At 50.1% G+C, this 22,359-nt stretch overlaps 1 protein-coding gene and 1 long non-coding RNA gene across 5 annotated transcripts in view; one reads left to right on the forward strand and one right to left on the reverse strand.

The window, feature by feature from the left end:
- The window catches only part of CAMKV (CaM kinase like vesicle associated), an 80,200-nt gene extending 74,031 nt beyond the window's left edge, over positions 1 to 6,169 (reverse strand). For 2 of the 4 annotated variants that reach the window (XM_077277123.1, XM_077277121.1), the window contains exon 1: positions 6,049 to 6,168. The gene's annotated coding sequence lies outside the window, so the exon portion shown is untranslated. Of the gene's footprint in view, positions 1 to 1,930; positions 2,075 to 6,048 lie in introns of those variants that run through there. The other 2 variants (XM_077277122.1, XM_077277124.1) reach the window with 2 other exon arrangements.
- LOC143788891 (uncharacterized) overlaps positions 1 to 19,016 on the forward strand; it is a 334,430-nt gene extending 315,414 nt beyond the window's left edge. The window contains exon 4 of the long non-coding RNA XR_013218743.1: positions 17,217 to 19,016. This is a non-coding gene — a long non-coding RNA (uncharacterized LOC143788891). The remainder of the gene's footprint in view (positions 1 to 17,216) is intronic.
- Positions 19,017 to 22,359: the final 3,343 nt, after the last annotated feature.

Here is a 22,359-nt window from a genome sequence, read left to right on the forward strand (position 1 = left end):
AGAGTTATCACTGTGTTATCTGTGGTGTTACATGGGACTGCAGGTGACATCTACTACATTATCTGTACTCGGAGCTATCACTGTGTTATCTGTGGGGTTACATAGGACTGCAGGTGACATCTACCACATTATCTGTACTCGGAGCTATCACTGTGTTATCTGTGGTGTTACATAGGACTGCAGGTGACATCTACTACATTATCTGTACTCAGAGAGTTATCACTGTGTTATCTGTGGGGTTACATAGGACTGCAGGTGACATCTACCACATTATCTGTACTCGGAGCTATCACTGTGTTATCTGTGGTGTTACATGGGACTGCAGGTGACATCTACTACATTATCTGTACTCAGAGAGTTATCACTGTGTTATCTGTGGTGTTACATGGGACTGCAGGTGACATCTACTACATTATCTGTACTCAGAGAGTTATCACTGTGTTATCAGTGGTGTTACATAGGACTGCAGGTGACATCTACTACATTATCTGTACTCAGAGAGTTATCACTGTTATCTGTGGTGTTACATAGGACTGCAGGTGACATCTACTACATTATCTGTACTCAGAGAGTTATCACTGTGTTATCTGTGGTGTTACATAGGACTGCAGGAGACATCTACTACATAGAGAGATATCACTGTGTTATCTGTGGTGTTACATAGGACTGCAGGTGACATCTACTACAATATCTGTACTCAGAGAGTTATCGCTGTGTTATCTGTGGTGTTACATAGGACTGCAGGTGGCATCTACTACATTATCTGTACTCAGAGAGTTATCGCTGTGTTATCTGTGGTGTTACATAGGACTGCAGGTGGCATCTACTACATTATCTGTACTCAGAGAGTTGTCACTGTGTTATCTGTGGTGTTACATAGGACTGCAGGTGACATCTACTACATTATCTGTACTCAGGGAATTATCACTGTGTTACATAGGACTGCAGGTGACATCTACTACAATGTCTGTAGTAAGAGAGTTATCACTGTTATCTGTGGTGTTACATAGGACTGCAGGTGACATCACTCCATTATCTGTACTCAGAGAGTTATCACTGTGTTATCTGTGGTGTTACATAGGACTGCAGGTGACATCTACTACATTATCTGTACTCAGAGTTATCACTGTGTTATCTGTGGTGTTACATAGGACTGCAGGTGACATCTACTACATTATCTGTACTGAGAGTTATCACTGTGTTATCTGTGGTGTTACATAAGACTGCAGGTGACATCTACTACAATGTCTGTAGTAAGAGAGTTATCACTGTGTTATCTGTGGTGTTACATAGGACTGCAGGTGACATCTACTACAATGTCTGTAGTAAGAGAGTTATCAATGTGTTATCTGTGGTGTTACATAGGACTGCAGGTGACATCTACTACAATGTCTGAAGTAAGAGAGTTATCACTGTGTTATCTGTGGTGTTACATAGGACTGCAGGTGACATCTATTACATTGTCTGTAGTAAGAGAGTGATCACTGTGTTATCTGTGGTGTTACATAGGACTGCAGGTGACATCTACTACATTATCTGTACTCAGGGAATTATCACTGTGTTACATAGGACTGCAGGTGACATCTACTACAATGTCTGTAGTAAGAGAGTTATCACTGTGTTATCTGTGGTGTTACATAGGACTGCAGGTGACATCTATTACATTGTCTGTAGTAAGAGAGTGATCACTGTGTTATCTGTGGTGTTACATAGGACTGCAGGTGACATCTACTCCATTATCTGTACTCAGAGCTATCACTGTTATCTGTGGTGTTACATAGGCCTGCAGGGACATCACTACATTATCAGCGGCGTTACATGGGACTGCATTATCTGCACTTGCTGTCTCCTATAGCTATTCCATACGTGCTAGGACTTTGATCCGGCATTTCCGCTCTTTACAGCCCGCAGAGTCATGTGCACATCTCACCCTCACAGGGTTGGGGTCAGGCTGGGACTTGTAGTGCAGGTTAACAGCGCAGGAATCTCACAGAGAATATTCCATGGACGGACCCACATCCAGAACACAATATTCATCCTTGACGGCAGCAAGGTGATTCCTGCCTGACACATCCTGGTGGAACAAGACCCCCGTGAGTGACCATACTGTGGGGGGCTGCGCACACGCTGTGACTTCAGGGGTTCACTGTACAGAACAAACAAGGTGATGGATCCCTCCGCATGGCAGCTGAGAAGTGGTCGACCCCCAGAGGACATCCCGCGAGGGAGCAGCTCTGAACCACGGCACGGGCGACTCCAGCAGTGCACGGACCCCCGCGCTGTACACATTACACACAAGGGTCCTGTGCAGACGTCCCAGTTCCACAGCCGACGCCGTACCGCATCCTCCACCACGTGTAGCTGCTCAAGACGAGCCGGCATCAGCCACAGACACCGGGGAAGAGGACCATACACCAGGACAACCCGGGGCCCCCATTATACCATACACCAGGATGGCCGGGGGCCCCCAATATACCATACACCAGGACGACCCAGGGCCCCCATTATACCATACACCAGGACGACCCGGGGCCCCCATTATACCATACACCAGGACGACCCAGGGCCCCCATTATACCATACACCAGGACGAGCGGGGGCCCCCATTATACCATACACCAGGACAGCCGGGGGCCCCCAATATACCATACACCAGGACGACCCGGGGCCCCCATTATACCATACACCAGGACAACTATACCATACACCAGGACGACCGGGGGACCCCATTATACCATACACCAGGACGGCTGGGGGCCCCCATTATACCATACACCAGGACGGCCGGGGGCCCCCATTATACCATACACCAGGACAACTATACCATACACCAGGACGACCGGGGGACCCCATTATACCATACACCAGGACGGCTGGGGGCCCCCATTATACCATACACCAGGACGGCCGGGGGCCCCCATTATACCATACACCAGGACAACTATACCATACACCAGGACGACCGGGGGACCCCATTATACCATACACCAGGACGACCCGGGGCCCCCATTATACCGTACACCAGGATGGCCGGGGGCCCCCAATATACCACACACTGAGGCCAGGACCGGGAGGCTCCATCATACCACACTGAGGCCAGGACCGGGGGGGACCCCATTATACCACACACTGAGGCCAGGATCGGGGGCCCCCATTATACCACACACTGAGGCCAGGATCGGGGGCCCCCATTATACCACACACTGAGGCCAGGATCGGGGGCCTCCATTATACCATACACCGAGGCCAGGATCGGGGGACCCCATTATACCACACACTGAGGCCAGGATCGGGGGACCCCATTATACCACACTGAGGCCAGGACGGGGGGGCCTCCATTATACCATACACTGAGGCCAGGACCAAGGGTCCTCCCATTCATCATGGCGACCGGGGGGGCCACACAATGAGAGGTCTCGGGGTCCCCAATACACCACATAAGTCTCCGACCTCGGAGTCCCCAAATTAGGAATGGTTGAGGGATCAACAGATGGGGCCACGGGGCGGAGGACGGGCTCCTGCACAGAGATCGGGAGGTGACAAATCTCTGCCAAAACAGGAACAAATAATAACATCTCTGGAGGAGGAATCCATTAACCCCTCACTGCCCAGGAACCAAAACACACGTGGAGCTGCCGGCGGATCACTGCTCCCATTGAAGGGTTAACTGGAGCAGCTGATGGGAGCAGAGAGCAGAGCACTAGCAGCAGACCGCAGGAAGAGGCGAGCGCGGGGAGCGGAGCCCGGGGAGAGGCGAGCGCGGGGAGCGGAGCCCGGGGAGAGGCGAGCGCGGGGAGCGGAGCCCGGGGAAAGGCGAGCGCGGGGAGCGGAGCCCGGGGAGAGGCGAGCGCGGGGAGCGGAGCCCGGGGAGAGGCGAGCGCGGGGAGCGGAGCCCGGGGAGAGGCGAGCGCGGGGAGCGGAGCCCGGGGAGAGGCGAGCGCGGGGAGCGGAGCCCGGGGAGAGGCGAGCGCGGGGAGCGGAGCCCGGCGAGAGGCGAGCGCGGGGAGCGGAGCCCGGCGAGAGGCGAGCGCGGGGAGCGGAGCCCGGCGAGAGGCGAGCGCGGGGAGCGGAGCCCGGCGAGAGGCGAGCGCGGGGAGCGGAGCCCGGGGAGAGGCGAGCGCGGGGTGCGGAGCCCGGGGAGAGGCGAGCGCGGGGAGCGGAGCCCGGGGAGAGGCGAGCGCGGGGAGCGGAGCCCGGGGAGAGGCGAGCGCGGGGAGCGGAGCCCGGGGAGAGGCGAGCGCGGGGAGCGGAGCCCGGGGAGAGGCGAGCGCGGGAGCGGAGCCCGGGGAGAGGCGAGCGCGGGAGCGGAGCCCGGGGAGAGGCGAGCGCGGGGAGCGGAGCCCGGGGAGAGGCGAGCGCGGGGAGCGGAGCCCGGGGAGAGGCGAGCGCGGGGAGCGGAGCCCGGGGAGAGGCGAGCGCGGGGAGCGGAGCCCGGGGAGAGGCGAGCGCGGGGAGCGGAGCCCGGCGAGAGGCGAGCGCGGGGAGCGGAGCCCGGCGAGAGGCGAGTGCGGGGAGCGGAGCCCGGGGAGAGGCGAGCGCAGGGAGCGGAGCCCGGGGAGAGGCGAGAGGGGAGCGCGGGAAGCGGAGCCCGGGGAGAGGCGAGCGCGGGGAGCAGAGCCCGGCGAGAGGCGAGCGCGGGGAGCGGAGCCCGGGGAGAGGCGAGCGCGGGGAGCGGAGCCCGGGGAGAGGCGAGCGCGGGAAGCGGAGCCCGGGGAGAGGCGAGCGCGGGGAGCGGAGCCCGGGGAGAGGCGAGCCAGGGGAGCGGAGCCCGGGGAGAGGCGAGCGCGGGGAGCGGAGCCCGGGGAGAGGCGAGCCAGGGGAGCGGAGCCCGGGGAGAGGCGAGCGCAGGGAGCGGAGCCCGGGGAGAGGCGAGAGGGGAGCGCGGGAAGCGGAGCCCGGGGAGAGGCGAGCGCGGGGAGCGGAGCCCGGCGAGAGGCGAGCGCGGGGAGCGGAGCCCGGGGAGAGGCGAGCGCGGGGAGCGGAGCCCGGGGAGAGGCGAGCGCGGGAAGCGGAGCCCGGGGAGAGGCGAGCGCGGGGAGCGGAGCCCGGGGAGAGGCGAGCCAGGGGAGCGGAGCCCGGGGAGAGGCGAGCGCGGGGAGCGGAGCCCGGGGAGAGGCGAGCCAGGGGAGCGGAGCCCGGGGAGAGGCGAGCCAGGGGAGAGAGGTGCGGAGCCCAGGGAGAGGGGAGTGCTGATAGCAGAGCCAGGGGAGAGAGCGGAGCCCGGGGGTAGAGAAGAGCACAGATAGCGGAGCCCGGCGAGAGGCGAGTGCGGGGAGCGGAGCCCGGCGAGAGGCGAGCGCGGGGAGCGGAGCCCGGGGAGAGGCGAGCCAGGGGAGCGGAGCCCGGGGAGAGGCGAGCGCGGGGAGCGGAGCCCGGGGAGAGGCGAGCCAGGGGAGCGGAGCCCGGGGAGAGGCGAGCCAGGGGAGAGAGGTGCGGAGCCCAGGGAGAGGGGAGTGCTGATAGCAGAGCCAGGGGAGAGAGCGGAGCCCGGGGGTAGAGAAGAGCACAGATAGCGGAGCCCGGCGAGAGGCGAGTGCGGGGAGCGGAGCCCGGCGAGAGGCGAGCGCGGGGAGCGGAGCCCGGGGAGAGGCGAGCCAGGGGAGCGGAGCCCGGGGAGAGGCGAGCGCGGGGAGCGGAGCCCGGGGAGAGGCGAGCCAGGGGAGCGGAGCCCGGGGAGAGGCGAGCCAGGGGAGAGAGGTGCGGAGCCCAGGGAGAGGGGAGTGCTGATAGCAGAGCCAGGGGAGAGAGCGGAGCCCGGGGGTAGAGAAGAGCACAGATAGCGGAGCCCGGGGAGAGGGGAGCGCTGATAGCGGAGCCCGGGGGTAGAGAAGAGCGCAGATAGCGGAGCCCGGGGGTAGAGAAGAGCGCAGATAGCGGAGCCCGGGGAGAGGGGAGCGCTGATAGCGGAGCCCGGGGGTAGAGAAGAGCGCAGATAGCGGAGCCCGGGGGTAGAGAAGAGCGCAGATAGCGGAGCCCGGGGAGCGGCGAGCACAGCACAAGGAGCGGAGCAGGGGTGTGAGCCGCCGCCGTGTCCTCGTTCCCTCTCACCTCGGGGTGGTGGGCGCTGCTGGAGAACGGCTGCTTCTCTCCTCACTGCTCCTCCATGTGTTCTGCACTCACAGCCGCTCAGGAAACTTACAGCTTCCAAGTGACACGAGAACCCGCCCATACACAAGGGGGAGGGGCTCGAATGACATCACAGGTAAACTTTAGGCCCCTCCCCCGCTTGTTCTCCAGAGTGAAAAGAATGGTGGTGATAGTGATGAGGATGGCGGTGATAGTGATGAGGAAGATGGCGGTGATAGTGATGAGGAGGATGGCGGTGATAGTGATGAGGATGGTGGTGATACTGATGAGGAGGATGGTGGTGATAGTGATGAGGATGGTGGTGATAGTGATGAGGAGGATAATGATGATAGTGATGAGGATGGTGGTGATAGTGATGAGGAGGATAATGATGATAGTGATGAGGATGGTGGTGATAGTGATGAGGATGGTGGTGATAGTGATCAGGATGGTGGTGATAGTGATGAGGAGGATGGCGGTGATAGTGATGAGGATGGTGGTGATGATAGTGATGAGGATGGTGGTGATAGTGATGAGGAGGATGGCGGTGATAGTGATGAGGATGGTGGTGATAGTGATGAGGAGGATGGCGGTGATAGTGATGAGGAGGATGGCGGTGATACTGATGAGGATGGTGGTGATAGTGATGAGGATGGTGGTGATAGCGATGAGGAGGATGGCGGTGATAGTGATGAGGAGGATGGCGGTGATAGTGATGAGGATGGCGGTGATAGTGATGAGGAAGATGGCGGTGATAGTGATGAGGAGGATGGCGGTGATAGTGATGAGGATGGTGGTGATACTGATGAGGAGGATGGTGGTGATAGTGATGAGGATGGTGGTGATAGTGATGAGGAGGATAATGATGATAGTGATGAGGATGGTGGTGATAGTGATGAGGAGGATAATGATGATAGTGATGAGGATGGTGGTGATAGTGATGAGGATGGTGGTGATAGTGATCAGGATGGTGGTGATAGTGATGAGGAGGATGGCAGTGATAGTGATGAGGATGGTGGTGATGATAGTGATGAGGATGGTGGTGATAGAAATGAGGAGGATGGCGGTGATAGTGATGAGGATGGTGGTGATAGTGATGAGGAGGATGGCGGTGATAGTGATGAGGAGGATGGCGGTGATACTGATGAGGATGGTGGTGATAGTGATGAGGATGGTGGTGATAGCGATGAGGAGGATGGCGGTGATAGTGATGAGGAGGATGGTGGTGATAGTGATGAGGATGGTGGTGATGATAGTGATGAGGATGGTGGTGATAGTGATGAGGAGGATGGCGGTGATAGTGATGAGGATGGTGGTGATAGTGATGAGGAGGATGGTGGTGATAGTGATGAGGAGGATGGCGGTGATAGTGATGAGGAGGATGGCGGTGATAGTGATGAGGATGGTGGTGATAGTGATGAGGATGGTGGTGATAGTGATGAGGAGGATGGTGGTGATAGTGATGAGGATGGTGGTGATGATAGTGATGAGGATGGTGGTGATAGTGATGAGGAGGATGGCGGTGATAGTGATGAGGATGGTGGTGATAGTGATGATGAGGATGGTGGTGATAGTGATGAGGAGGATGGCGGTGATAGTGATGAGGAGGATAGCGGTGATAGTGATGAGGAGGATGGCGGTGATAGTGAAAAGGAGGATGGCGGTGATAGTGATGGGGAGGATGGTGGTGATAGCGATGAGGAGGATGGTGGTGATAGTGATGAGCAGGATGGCGGTGATAGTGATGAGGAGGATGGCGGTGATAGTGATGGGGAGGATGGTGGTGATAGTGATGAGGAGGATGGTGATAGTGATGAGGATGGTGGTGATAGTGATCAGGATGGCGGTGATAGTGATGAGGAGGATGGTGGTGATAGTGATGAGGAGGATGGTGGTGATAGTGATGAGGAGGATGATAGTGATGAGGAGGATGGCGGTGATAGTGAAAAGGAGGATGGCGGTGATAGTGATGAGGAGGATGGTGGTGATAGCGATGAGGAGGATGGTGGTGATAGTGATGAGGAGGATGGTGGTGATAGTGATGAGGAGGATGGTGATGATAGTGATGAGGATGGTAGTGATAGTGATGAGGATGGTGGTGATAGTGATGAGGATGGTGGCGATAGTGATGAGGATGGTGGTGATAGTGATGAGGAAGATGGCGGTGATAGTGATGAGGATGGTGGTGATAGCGATGAGGAAGATGGTGGTGATAGTGATGAGGAGGATGGTGGTGATAGTGATGAGGATGGTGGTGATAGTGATGAGGATGGTGGTGATATTGATGAGGAGGATGGTGGTGATAGTGATGAGGAGGATGGTGGTGATAGTGATGAGGAGGATGGTGATAGTGATGAGGATGGTGGTGATAGTGATGAGGATGGTGGTGATAGTGATCAGGATGGTGGTGATAGTGATGAGGAGGATGGTGGTGATAGTGATGAGGATGGTGGTGATAGTGATGAGGATGGTGGTGATAGTGATGAGGAGGATGGCGGTGATAGTGATGAGGATGGTGGTGATAGCGATGAGGAGGATGGCGGTGATAGTGATGAGGAGGATGTTGGTGATAGTGATGAGGATGGTGGTGATGATAGTGATGATGAGGATGCTGGTGATAGTGATGAGGAGGATGGCGGTGATAGTGATGAGGATGGTGGTGATAGTGATGAGAAGGATGGCGGTGATAGTGATGAGGAGGATGATAGTGATGAGGAGGATGGCGGTGATAGTGAAAAGGAGGATGGCGGTGATAGTGATGAGGAGGATGGTGGTGATAGCGATGAGGAGGATGGTGGTGATAGTGATGAGGAGGATGGTGGTGATAGTGATGAGGAGGATGGTGATGAGGATGGTAGTGATAGTGATGAGGATGGTGGTGATAGTGATGAGGAGGATGGTGGTGATAGTGAGGAGGATGGTGGTGATACTGATGAGGAGGATGGTGGTGATAGTGATGAGGATGGTGGTGATAGTGATGAGGAGGGTGGTGGTGATAGTGATGAGGAGGATGGTGATAGTGATGAGGATGGTGGTGATAGTGATGAGGATGGTGGTGATAGTGATCAGGATGGTGGTGATAGTGATGAGGAGGATGGTGGTGATAGTGATGAGGATGGTGGTGATGATAGTGATGAGGATGGTGGTGATAGTGATGAGGATGGTGGTGGTGATAGTGATGAGGATGGGGGTGATAGTGATGAGGATGGTGGTGATAGTGATGAGGATGGTGGTGATAGTGATGAGGAGGATGGTGGTGATAGTGATGAGGATGGTGGTGATGATAGTGATGAGGATGGTGGTGGTAGTGATGAGGATGGTGGTGATAGTGATGAGGAGGATGGTGGTGATAGTGATGAGGATGGTGGTGATAGTGATGAGGATGGTGGTGATATTGATGAGGAGGATGGTGGTGATAGTGATGAGGAGGATGGTGGTGATAGTGATGAGGAGGATGGTGGTGATATTGATGTGGAGGATGGTGGTGATAGTGATGAGGAGGGTGGCAGTGATAGTGATGAGGAGGATGGTGATAGTGATGAGGATGGTGGTGATAGTGATCAGGATGGCGGTGATAGTGATGAGGAGGATGGTGGTGATAGTGATGAGGAGGATGGCGGTGATAGTGATGAGGATGGTAGTGGTAGTGATGAGGATGGTGGTGATAGTGATGAGGATGGTGGTGATAGTGATGAGGATGGTGGTGATAGTGATGAGGATAGTGGTGATAGTGATGAGGAGGATGGTGGTGATAGTGATGAGGAGGATGGCGGTGATAGTGATGAGGATGGTGGTGATAGCGATGAGGAGGATGGTGGTGATAGTGATGAGGAGGATGGTGGTGATGATAGTGATGAGGATGGTGGTGATGATAGTGATGAGGATGGTGGTGATAGTGATGAGGAGGATGGCGGTGATAGTGATGAGGATGGTGGTGATAGTGATGAGGAGGATGGCGGTGATAGTGATGAGGAGGATGGCGGTGATAGTGATGAGGAGGATGGCGGTAATAGCGATGAGGATGGTGGTGATAGTGAGGAGGATGGTGGTGATACTGATGAGGAGGATGGTGGTGATAGTGATGAGGATGGTGGTGATAGTGATGAGGAGGATAATGATGATAGTGATGAGGAGGATGGTGATAGTGATGAGGATGGTGGTGATAGTGATGAGGATGGTGGTGACAGTGATCAGAATGGTGGTGATAGTGATGAGGAGGATGGCGGTGATAGTGATGAGGATGGTGGTGATAGCGATGAGGAGGATGGAGGTGATAGTGAGGAGGAGGATGGTGGTGATAGTGAGGAGGATGGCGGTGATAGTGATGAGGAGGATGGCGGTGATAGTGATGAGGATGGTGGTGATAGTGATGAGGAGGATGGTGATGATAGTGATGAGGATGGTGAGTGATGCCTGTATTAATGGTATATATTTCATTCATCTTACTGAATTGTTCCCTGATGCTATCAGGTTCTCACTTGCTCCATGTTCGGCAGCACATTTGTTTGTCTCTGCATTTTATTGCCTCCTGATGTGTTAAGCTAGTTAATTGATTGTAACAAGTGAAACTAGCGCTAGATCTAAGCATAAACTTAACTATATATTTAGGCCTAGCAATGTGAAGCCATTTGTACAGATCTTATCCAAGTGCCAGAATAGTTGGACAGGGCAGGAGACATGGCAGGTGGACAGGAGACAGGGCAAGTGGACAGGAGACGTGGCAGAGCAGGAGGCAGGGCAGGGGGACAGGAGACAGGGCAGGTGGACAGGAGACAGGGCAGGTGGACAGGAGGCAGGGCAGGTGGACAGGAGATGTGACAGGGCAGGTGGACAGGGCAGGAGACTGGTGAGACATTTAAACAAACTTGTGCCCAGTTAATTTATTAAAAAATGTATTCACCGCATGTATTTGTGTCATTTATTTTCTAGCTGCTGCAGTCACTCACACCCACCGCTCTTTCACATACTCTGTGCACTCCATCCATATCAGCCCCTCTCTCCTTCCCTCTCCTATGTACGGTTCTCATGCTCTCTCCACAGTCTTAAAACGCACAGATCCAACCTTAACCAAAAGGCCACTATTACTAGTCAGTCACTTCTCATGATATCGCTAATACTGACCTTAAGTGTCTCTTCCTATGGATCATCCTTTTGGCAGCACTGCTCACTTAGCACTCCAAACTCGAGGTAATTACAGGAAGACATCACTTGAAGTAACATCAAGCCCCTTCCACCATGGGCTCATCCTAAACATTAACTATATCTTATCCTAATGTCACTGTCTAACTACAGTCAACTATCTATCCCTATACTATACCTATCTTATACACTATGTCCTACACTATGCACCCTATACTGTACATTACTAACATTACTTGGCTTACAGTACCTGATATTTCACATGACACAATATATACAAAGGCGTATAACAATACATACACACTATTGGTGTCTTCAGAGGTAAGAATGTGACAGCACAGTCCATTATCCCTACATTCCTCCCATTTTTAACAATGGTCGTCCTCAATTACTCGGTGTCCGGACTTGCACCCAGCAGCTGTTGTGCACCAGGCAGCAGCTCTTCCCTCTGAGCTATTCAGCTTGCTGGACTGTTCCTTGCTACACCCTGCTTAACCTGGCATTGCGAGATGATTGAGCTAGCAGCCTTTAACCTAGCTTCCTTTCACCTACTCTTTCATTTCAAGATTATATTGCTGCTTCGATGTATCGACCCCTGGCTATTACTATGATTCCTGCTGATCCTTCCAACTACACTGCTGCTCCATGGACTTCTACCTATTCCTAGCAAAAGGAAATTCTTGAGTTACAGAGGCAACTTCTGGACTTGCGTAACTCCGGCCCGGAATAAAACACGCATGCTGCTGCCCGCAAACTTCAGCGGCCATCGTTATCATTACCGTGGATTTCCTAATCAGTGCCGTACCTATTTCCAGATGCAACCTTCTCTGTTTATCAGTGATAGGAGATTAATGATGAACAGAACCTTTTACCTGACTGATGAGGCTCTTGCATGGGCCTCACCTTATGAGGAAAAGAACTCTGACCTCCTAAATGACTTAGTTTCCTTCATCACTGCTATGGATCAAGTGTTTGGCGACCCGAATTGTTGTGCTACAGCTGAAACCAAATTGCATAACCTACTTCAAGGGAGGCGGACTGTACCTGAATATACCTCCGAATCCCGCCGCTGGGTGGCAGACACCACATGGAATTTAGCTGCCCATAGTAGTCAATTTCGCAGAGGATTATTAGAGCTAATAAAGGATGGACTTGCAAGGGTCGAGACCCCTGATAATTTAGAGGACTTTTTTAAATTGTGTATCCGAATTGATCCGAGTCTCACTGAACAAAAATGAAAGACTGCAAGTATTTGGAAACAACCCTCACCACTACGTTACTCAATCAGCATTAACAAAAAAACAACAGGAATTGGAAAGTGTGCCTGCACCTATGCAAATTGATGTCATCCAAAAACTCTCTGCAGTATAGAGAAAGACGACATAGAGCAAATTTATGCCTCTACTGTGGGGGCACTGGGCATTTTGCCATTAATTGTCCTAATAAAAGGAACATAGCCTTCACAAATGCCAAAGCTGAAGCGGTTTTAAACGGCTAGATCCGGTTCTGAAAACCATCTCATCTGTAATGCAGGATAAAGGCAAAGAACAATCACCATGGTCTCATTTTTTTCGTTCCCATACAGGTCATAATTATGATCCAAAAAATACAGTCCTCTGCCATGTTAGATTCTGGAGCAGGAGGGAATTTTATGGACTTACAATTTACACTTGATAATAACATAGCAAGTAGGACTAAATCCATGCCAATCGATACGGAAACCGTGGATGGGTCACCTTTATCTTCTGGTCCTGTTACTTACAAGACAATTGTGTGACGCTAGTCACTGCTCACAGACAGACAGCGAGACAGAAGAGTCAGACATTCCGGGGTCAATACCAAGAGCTGCCGCACCCCCAACCTTCTGTCTGTTTCCCATTATCCCGTAGAATGTAAGTCCGCAAGGACAGGGTCCTCTCCCCTCTGTACCAGTCTGTCATTGTAAGTTTGTTTACTGTAAGTGATATCTATAACTCTTTATGTAGCCCCCTTCTCATGTACAGCACCATGGAATTAATGGTGCTATATAAATAAACAATAATAATAAGAGAGTACATAGATAACCAAGGGAAAAGATGAAGTCGTAAGTTCGGTAACAGTCCAGGGTCAATAACAAGAGATAGCACTGACCCACTATCCCATAGAATGTAAGTCCGCAAGGACAGGGTCCTCTCCCCTCTGTACCAGTCTGTCACTGTAAACGTGTTTACTGTAAATGATATCTGTAACCCTGTATGTAACCCCTTTCTCATGTACAGCACCATGGAATTAATGGTGCTATATAAATAAATAATAATAATAATAAAATAATAATAATAGCGATTCAAAAGCTGAAGGACAAGACAAAGGGATAGTCAGCATACAGTCCAAAGGGCCAGGCAGCAGAAGATCAGAACTCAGAGCAACAGAATCAGGCTAACACTCACCAAGAAGCACAAACTACATCTGGCACGGATCAGGGGCAGACAGCTCTGTTAAGTAGCTGACAAATCACCAGAACACTGAACACCTGGAGAAAGTCCTGCACTGCCCAGTCACAGATTGAACAGCAGAGCTGTCAATCAAGCACCGACAGCCCAGCAAGCCTATCACAGTATTGAACAGCCAAGCTGTCAATCAAGACACAGACAACTCAGCAAGACAGTTTCCATAGAACACTCACTCAGTGGGGGAATCGTGACAAATTGAACTTGAAATCTGTATTGAACCGAATCATCATGACGCTGGTAGTTTCTATCTTATTTCCTCTCCAAAATTTCCAGTTATTCTAGGAATTCCCTGGTTTTGAATCCATAACCTGTCTATCAACTGGGTATCGAGGACCATTACGTTTCCCTCTGAATACTGTAAGAACAATTGCAAATTCAAGTATCCGAGATTTCTCATCAGAATGATGATAAACTACCACCTCAGCACCAGCAGTTCAGTGAGGTCTGCGATAAGAAGAAAGCCGATTAACTGCCTCCTCATCAACTATCTCATTGAATTACCTCCTGGAGCATCCATTCGTTTAGGGCAAATGTATAATCTTTCCGAGCCAGGATTGAAAGTACTAAAAGAATATCTAGATGAAAATTTAGAGAAAGGCTTCATCCAATCTTCTTCTTCGCCAGATGGAGCACCCTTGTTTTTGTAGAAAATAACTCATTTTATAGAAAATACTCTCTTCTACCCCTGTCCTTCTTATCTTCACTCCATGACACGGACAGCGACACCGCTTTCTGTAACTCCACCCTCACATCAGCCATAGACTCAGTTGCCCCTCATGCATGGCAAAGTGCGAACACTCAATATGCAACCGTGGCACAACAATCTCACCAAAAAAATTTGACAAGCATCCAGGGTTGCGGAGCGGCGTTGAAAGAAAACACGCCTGCCAGACGACGTCACTGCTTTCAAACAAGCTACACTTGCCTTCAAACTAGCCCTCACCTCCGCTAAACAGACCTATTTCACAAACCTTTTATCTTCATTATCCTACAACCCAAAACAACTGTTCAGCACATTTAACTCTCTCCTCCACCCACCACTGCCACCCCCAACTCCCCTCATCTCTTCTGAAGACTTTGCCACCTACCTCAAAAACAAGATCGACCAAACATGGCAAACCTTTACTGTTCCACCACCCCAACCACTCCATATACCAGACCTCAGCCCTTCCCTAATAACCTCCCTCTGCAACATCACTGAAGGAGCACTTACTCACCTTTCCAAATCACACCTCACCACCTGTGCAGTTGACCCCATCCCTTCTCACCTGCTCCCCAACCTCACTAACACCCTCATTCCAGCCCTAAACCATCTTTTCAACCTATCGCTATCTTCTGGTACCTTCCCCTCTGCCTTCAAACATGCCACCATCACACCCATCCTCAAAAAAACTAACCTTGACCAAACTGCTATGCCCAGCTATCGCCCCATATCACTGCTCCCGTTTGCTTCAAAACTCCTTGAGCAGCATGTCCATGGTCAACTCTCCTCCCACCTCTCATCTAACTCTCTCCTTGACAACCTCCAATCTGGCTTCCACCCCCACCACTCCACCGAAACTGCCCTGACCAAAATTACTAATGACTTACAACCAAAGCTAACAGACAGTTCTCCATCCTCCTCCTTCTCGACCTGTCCTCTGCCTTCGACACAGTCGACCACTGCCTACTGCTACAGATTCTTTCTTCCCTTGGCATCAAAGACCTCGCCCTGTCCTGGATTGCCTCATACCTTTCCAACCGCACATTTAACGTTTCCCACTCCCACACTACCTCCTCATCCTGCCCTCTCTCTGTTGGAGTCCCTCATGGCTCTGTCCTAGGGCCCCTACTTTTTTCCATCTATACCCTTGGCCTAGGAAACTCATAAAGTCCCATGGCTTCCAGTACCACCTGTATGCGGTCGACACTCAGATCTACCTCTCTGGCCCAGATGTCACTCTGCTATCCAGAATCCCAGAGTGTCTGTCAGACATATCCTCCTTCTTCAACTCTCACTTCCTAAAACTCAATGTAGACAAAACTGAACTCATCATCTTTTCCCCATCTCTCGTATCCCCCCTACCCGATCTATTATGGTAAACGGCATCACGCTCTCTCCCGCACCTGAAATCCGCTGCCTCGGGATAACTCTCGACTGTGCTCTGTCCTTCAAACCGCACGTCCAAACTCTTGCCACCTCCTGTCGCCTCCAACTCAAAAATATTGCCAGAATCCGTCCCTTCCTCAGCCCACAATGTACTAAAACTCTTGTGCATGCCCTCATCATCTCCCACCTCGACTACTGCAACACCCTCTTCTGTGGCCTCCCCGCTAACTCTCTTGCACCGCTCCAGTCTGTCCTCAACTCAGCTGCCCGGGTAATCCACCTCTCTCCTCCCTACTCCCCTGCTTCCCCCCTCTGCAAATCCCTCCACTGGTTCCCAATTCCCCAACGAATCCAGTTCAAACTACTAACACTGATCTACAAAGCCATCCACAACCTGTCCCCTCCCTATATCTCTGAACTAATCTCCCACTATCTTCCCTCACGTAATCTTCGTTCATCCCAAGACCTCCTACTCCCCTCCACACTTATTCATTCCTCACACAACCGCCTCCAAGATTTCTCCCGAATATCCCTAATCCTCTGGAATTCCACGCCTCAACACGTTTGATTATCCACCACCCTCGGATCCTACAGACGGAACCTGAAACCCATCTCTTCAGGAAAGCCCACAGCCTGCAATAACCATTCTGCTGCCTCACCACCACCCAAGCTGCTGCCTCACCACCACCACAGCTGCCGCTTCCCCACCCCCAGAGCTGCCACCTCACCACCACCAGAGCTGCCGCCTTACCACCACCAGAGCTGCCGCCTCACCAACCACCCGAGCTGCCGCCTCACCACCACCCAAGCTGCCGCCTCACCACCACCAGAGCTGCCGCCTCACCACCACCAGAGCTGCCGCCTTACCACCACCAGAGCTGCCGCCTCACCACCACCAGAGCTGCCTCACCCCCGACCTTCTGTCTCTTCCCCATTACCCCATAGAATGTAAGCCCGCAAGGACAGGGTCCTCTCCCCTCTGTACCAGTCTGTCATTGTAAATTTGTTTACTGTAAACGATATCTATATCTCTGTACATCACCCCATTCTCATGTACAGCACCATGGAATTAATGGTACTATATAAATAAATAATAATAATCCCTGTGGCCATGTATTGATTACGGGGAACTTAGTAAGATTACCATTAAGAATCGCTACCCACTCCACTTAATTCCTTAGTGTCTGGAGAGACTGCGTTCTGCCAGACTTTTTACCAAACTCGATCTAAGAGGGGCTTATAATCTCATACGATCCACCCAGGAGATGAGTGGAAAACTGCCTTTACAACTAGATACGGATATTTTGAATACTTGGTTATGCCTTTTGGCCTTAGCATCGCCTTTGCCACCTTTCAGCACTTCATTAATGATGTTTTCTAAGATTTTTTGGATCGATTTGTTGTTTATCTCAATGACGTTCTTATATTTTCAGATTCCCTGGAGGAGCATCGCAGACATGTCCAGTTAGTCCTGGAACGCCTACAGAAAACCATCTCTATATCAAACTCGAAAAATGTGAATTTGAACAAACCAGAACTCTGGTCTGAGCATGGATCCCAGTAAAATCAGAGCAGTAGTTGACTGGCCTACCGCAAGAAATATAAAAGACGTCCAGCGCTTTATAGGATTTGCAAATTTCTACAGAAGATTCATTAAAAACTTTTAAAAAATCATTTTTCCAATTACTTCACTCACAAACAAAACCGAAGTAACTTCCTGGTCGCCAGAGGCACAAGCGAATTTCGACAAACTGAAGACACTTTTTACTTCCGCACCATTACTAGTCCAAATCCTGAATTGCCGTTTGTTGTCAGAGTAGACGCCTCAGACTCTGCGGTGGAGCCATTTTATCACAGCGCTTTGGAGACAAAATGCAGCTTCATGCTTGTGTATTCCTTTCTCATACCATGTCATCTGCAGAAAAGAACTATGACATTGGAAATACGGAACTTTTAGCTATTAAAGTCACCTTCTCAGAATGGGGACATCTTTTGGAAGGGGCCAATCATCCGGTGACTGTTCCTACTGACCACAAAAATTTAGAATTCATCCGTACAGCTAAGAGGTTGCCTGCGAGACAAGCACGTTGGGCCTTATTTTTCTCCAGGTTTAATTTTATATTTTGTTACAGGCCTGGTTCAAGAAACGCCAAGTACGTCAGCTGGTAGTATCCCCGCTTTGAGGTGGGCTCCGGCAGTGAGCCCACCTCAAAGCCGCGACATGTCAGCTGTTTTCAACAGCTCATAGCAAGCCTGCAATTCTGCTGCATAGAGGTGATCTGTGCATCGCTCTTATGTAGCAGAGACGATCGAGTTGTGGCAGCTTCTAGCCTCCCATGGAGGCTATTGAAGCATGGCAAAATAAAAAAAAAGTATTTAAAAATATAAAAAAAAAATTAAAAGTTCAAATCACCCCCTTTCGCCCAAATCAAAATAAATCAATAAAAATAAAATCAAACATACACATATTTGGTATTGCCGTGTTCAGAATCGCCCAGTCTATAAAAAAAAAAGAATTAACCTGATAGCTAAACGGCTTAGCGAAAAAAAATCAAAACTCCAAAATTATGTTTTTTTGGTCGCCGCAACATTGCATTAAAATGCAATTACGGGCGATCAAAATAACGTATCTGCACAAACATGGTATCATTAAAACAGTCAGCTCGGCACGCAAAAAATAAGCCTTTACCCAACCCCAGATCACGAAAAATGAAGACACTACCGTTATAAGAAAATTGCGCACATTTTTTAATTTTTTTTTAGCAAACTTTGGAATTTTTTTATACCACTTAGATAAAAGAGAACCTAGACATGTTTGGTGTCTATGAACTCGTAATGACCTGGAGAATCATAATGACAGGTCAGTTTTAGCATTTAGTGAACCTAGCAAAAAAGCCTAACAAAACACAAGTGTGGGATTGCACTTTTTTTGCAATTTCATCGCACTTGGAATTTTTTTCCCATTTTCTGTTACAAGACATGGTAAAACCAATGGTATCGTTCAAAAGTACATCTCATCCCGCAAAAAAGAAGCCTCCACGTGGCCATATTGTCGGAAAAATAAAAAAGTTATGGCTCTGGAAAGAAGGAGAGTGAAAAATGGAAACGAAAAAACAAAAAAATCTCCGTGGGTGAAGGGGTTAATATCATTGATATTGGGGTCTCAGTTTCTTACTGTCGGTGATATCAAGGGCTGTGCTTCTTATCGTCAGTGATATCGGGGTTTAAGCTTCTTACTGTGGTTCTTATGCTACCTTTGCTTACGCTGCACAACACCGTGGTAGATTGGCAGACTCGGCAGGTAGTAAAGTGGAGTGAGTATTGCCAAGGACACTGCTTGGGTACCCGGTTTGCAGGGATCTTTACCCAATCTGTGTCTAAATGCCTGTCTGACTTTGGGAATGTGTTTTTGGAGCAGGGGTGCCAAGGACTCCCTTCCCATCCCCATTATGATTGCACCATTAATTTTATTCCTGGGTCCAAGCTGCAAAATAGCAGACTATATAATATTTCTGGTCCAGAGAGGCAGGCCATGAAGGACTATATCACGGAAAGTTTGACAAAGGGACATATCAGACCATCTTCATCCCCTGTTGCTGCTGGGTTATTCTTTATGACGAAAAAAGATGGAGGGTTACGACACTGCCTAGATTTCTGTGAACTCAATCAGATCGCAGTCTGTGATCCATACCCTCTCCCTCTCATCCCGGACCTCTTTAACCGGATCATAGGTGCAAAATGATTTTCTAAACTGGATCTGAGAGGGGGAGGGACATATAATCTCCTTTGTATTAGGGTCCCTTTCCACTTGCGAGGAAAACGGACGCGTGCAATCCGATAAAAAATCGGATTGCACTCGGACCAATGTTAGTTAATAGGTGTCTTTTGATTTGCGTTTTTTTTCTCAGCCGAAATCGGACTGAGAAAAATCTGGATCGGCTGAGAAAAAAATCGCAGCATGCTGCGTATTGCTGCGATTCTCGGACGAGACTCGCCAATGCAAGTCAATGGGTGCGAGAAAAAAATCGCACAGCACTCGCACCATGCGAGTTCTGTCCGATTTTTACGCACCGGTGTCCTTTGAAAAGCCGGTAATTCAGCGCGGTGTACAGTAAAATCACACTGACAGGTTAGAATAGACTAGATATATACACATAGAATGTGTCTATATACATATATATATGTCAGTGAGACACCTATATATGTATATTTATATTTAATGCAGCACTAGATAGCATAAAAGCCGCTAATTCAATTGCCGGCTTCTCATTTCTCCTGCACAAACCCGACAGGATATGAGACATGGTTTACATACAGTAAACCATCTCATATCCCCTTTTTTTTGCATATTCCACATTACTAATGTTAGTAGTGTGTATGTGCAAAATTTCAGCGCTGTAGCTGCTGAAATAAAGGGTTAAATGGCGGAAAAAATTGGCGTGGGCTCCCGCGCAATTTTCTCCGCCAGAATGGTAAAGCCAGTGACTGAGGGCAGATATTAATAGCCAGGAGAGGGTCCATGGTTATTGGCCCCCCCTGGCTACAAACATCTGCCCCCAGCCACCCCAGAAAAGGCACATCTGGAAGATGCGCCTATTCTGGCACTTGGCCAATCTCTTCCCACTCCCTGTAGCGGTGGGATATGGGGTAATGAAGGGTTAATGCCACCTTGCTATTGGAAGGTGACATTAAGCCAGATTAATGATGGAGAGGCGTCAATTATGACACCTTTCCATTATTAATCCAATTGTAGGAAAGGGTTAAAAAACACACACACATGATTTAAAAGTAGTTTAATGAAATAAACACAGCGGTTGTTGTAATAATTTATTGTTCTCTCAATCCATCAGGAACACCCTCGCTTGGAAAAATAATAACCGCACAAGATACATACCTTCTGATGTCCGATCATGTCCCACGAGGTAATCCATCTGAAGGGGTTAACTAATATTACAGGCACGAGCTGCGATAAACCACTCACTGGTGCCTGTAATCCCCGGGTGCTGAAAGGAAAGCTGGATCTGTACTTACATTGAGTCGCGGTGATGCGCCCTCTGGTGGATGTTCTCATAAACTGCAGCCTGGGAACTTTTTCCCACGCTCCAGGTCATATGAGGACATCCACCAGGGGGCGCATCACCGCGACTGAAGGAAATGTAGGTCAATGACCTACATTTCATTCATTCGCAGGGGAATTACAAGCACGGAGCACAGCTGCATTAGCAGGGCTCCTGCCTGTAATATTAGTTAACCCCTTCAGATGGATTACATCGTGGGACGTGATCTGACATCTGAGGGTATGTATCTTGTGCGTTTATTATGTTGCCAAGCGAGGGTGTTCCTGATGGATTGAGAGAGCAATAAATTATTACAACAACCGCTGTGTTTATTTCATTAAACTACTTTGTAATCATGTGTGTGTGTGTTTTTTAACCCTTTCCTACAATTGGATTAATAATGGATAGGTGACATAATTGACGCCTCTCCATTATTAATCTGGCTTAATGTCACCTTACAATAGCAAGGTGGCATTAACCCTTCATTACCCCATATCCCACCGCTACAGGGAGTGGGAAGAGAGTGGCCAAGTGCCAGAATAGGCGCATCTTCCAGATGTGCCTTTTCTGGGGTGGCTGGGGGCAGATGTTTTTAGCCACGGGGGGGCCAATAACCATGGACCCTCTCCTGGCTATTAATATCTGCCCTCAGTCACTGGCTTTACCATTCTGGCGGAGAAAATTGCGCGGGAGCCCACGCCAATTTTTTCCGCGAGTTAACCCTTAAATTTAATAGCTACAACGCTGAAATTTTGCACATACACACTACTAACATTAGTAGTGTGGAATATGCAAAAAAAAGGGGGATATGAGATGGTTTACTGTATGTAATCCATGTCTCATATCCTGTCGGGTTTGGGAAGGAGAAATTAAAAGCCGGCAATTGAATTAGCGGCTTTTATGCTATCTTGCGCTGCATTAAATATAAATATACATATATAGGTGTCTCACTGACATATATATATGTATATATACCTATTCTATGTGTATATATCTAGTCTATTCTAACCTGTCAGTGTGATTTTACTGTACACTGCGCTGAATTGCCGGCTTTTCAAAGGACACCGGTGCGTACAAATCGGACAGTAATACGGATGTCATACGGATGATGCGATTATAAAAAACGGATGATGCGATTAAAAATCGCATTGTACTCGCATGACACTCGCATGAAAATCGCATACGTTCCATCCGTTTTTTCGGTCCAGATTACGGACCGTTTTTTATCTCGCAAGTGGAAAGGGACCCTTAAAGCGGGGGATGAGTGGAAACCAGCCTTCAATACACCTGAGGGACACTTACGGATCTGCAACTCAGAACTAGGGTAGAAGGGGGGGAAAAGCTGACCCTGTACTATGACTAGGCTGAAACCCTACAATGGAGTGGGCGACCTATTCCTTGTGAATAGACCTACTGACATTTCCTAGGCTAAACTCAAATGAAGACCTACAGGTAGGGGGGGAAGGGTATCCCTGAACGATCTAGTGACTGGGAACAAAAACAGGTAACCTCCTAGTAG

This window comes from Ranitomeya variabilis, chromosome 8 (genome assembly GCF_051348905.1).
Source record: "Ranitomeya variabilis isolate aRanVar5 chromosome 8, aRanVar5.hap1, whole genome shotgun sequence".
NCBI lineage: Eukaryota > Metazoa > Chordata > Amphibia > Anura > Dendrobatidae > Ranitomeya > Ranitomeya variabilis.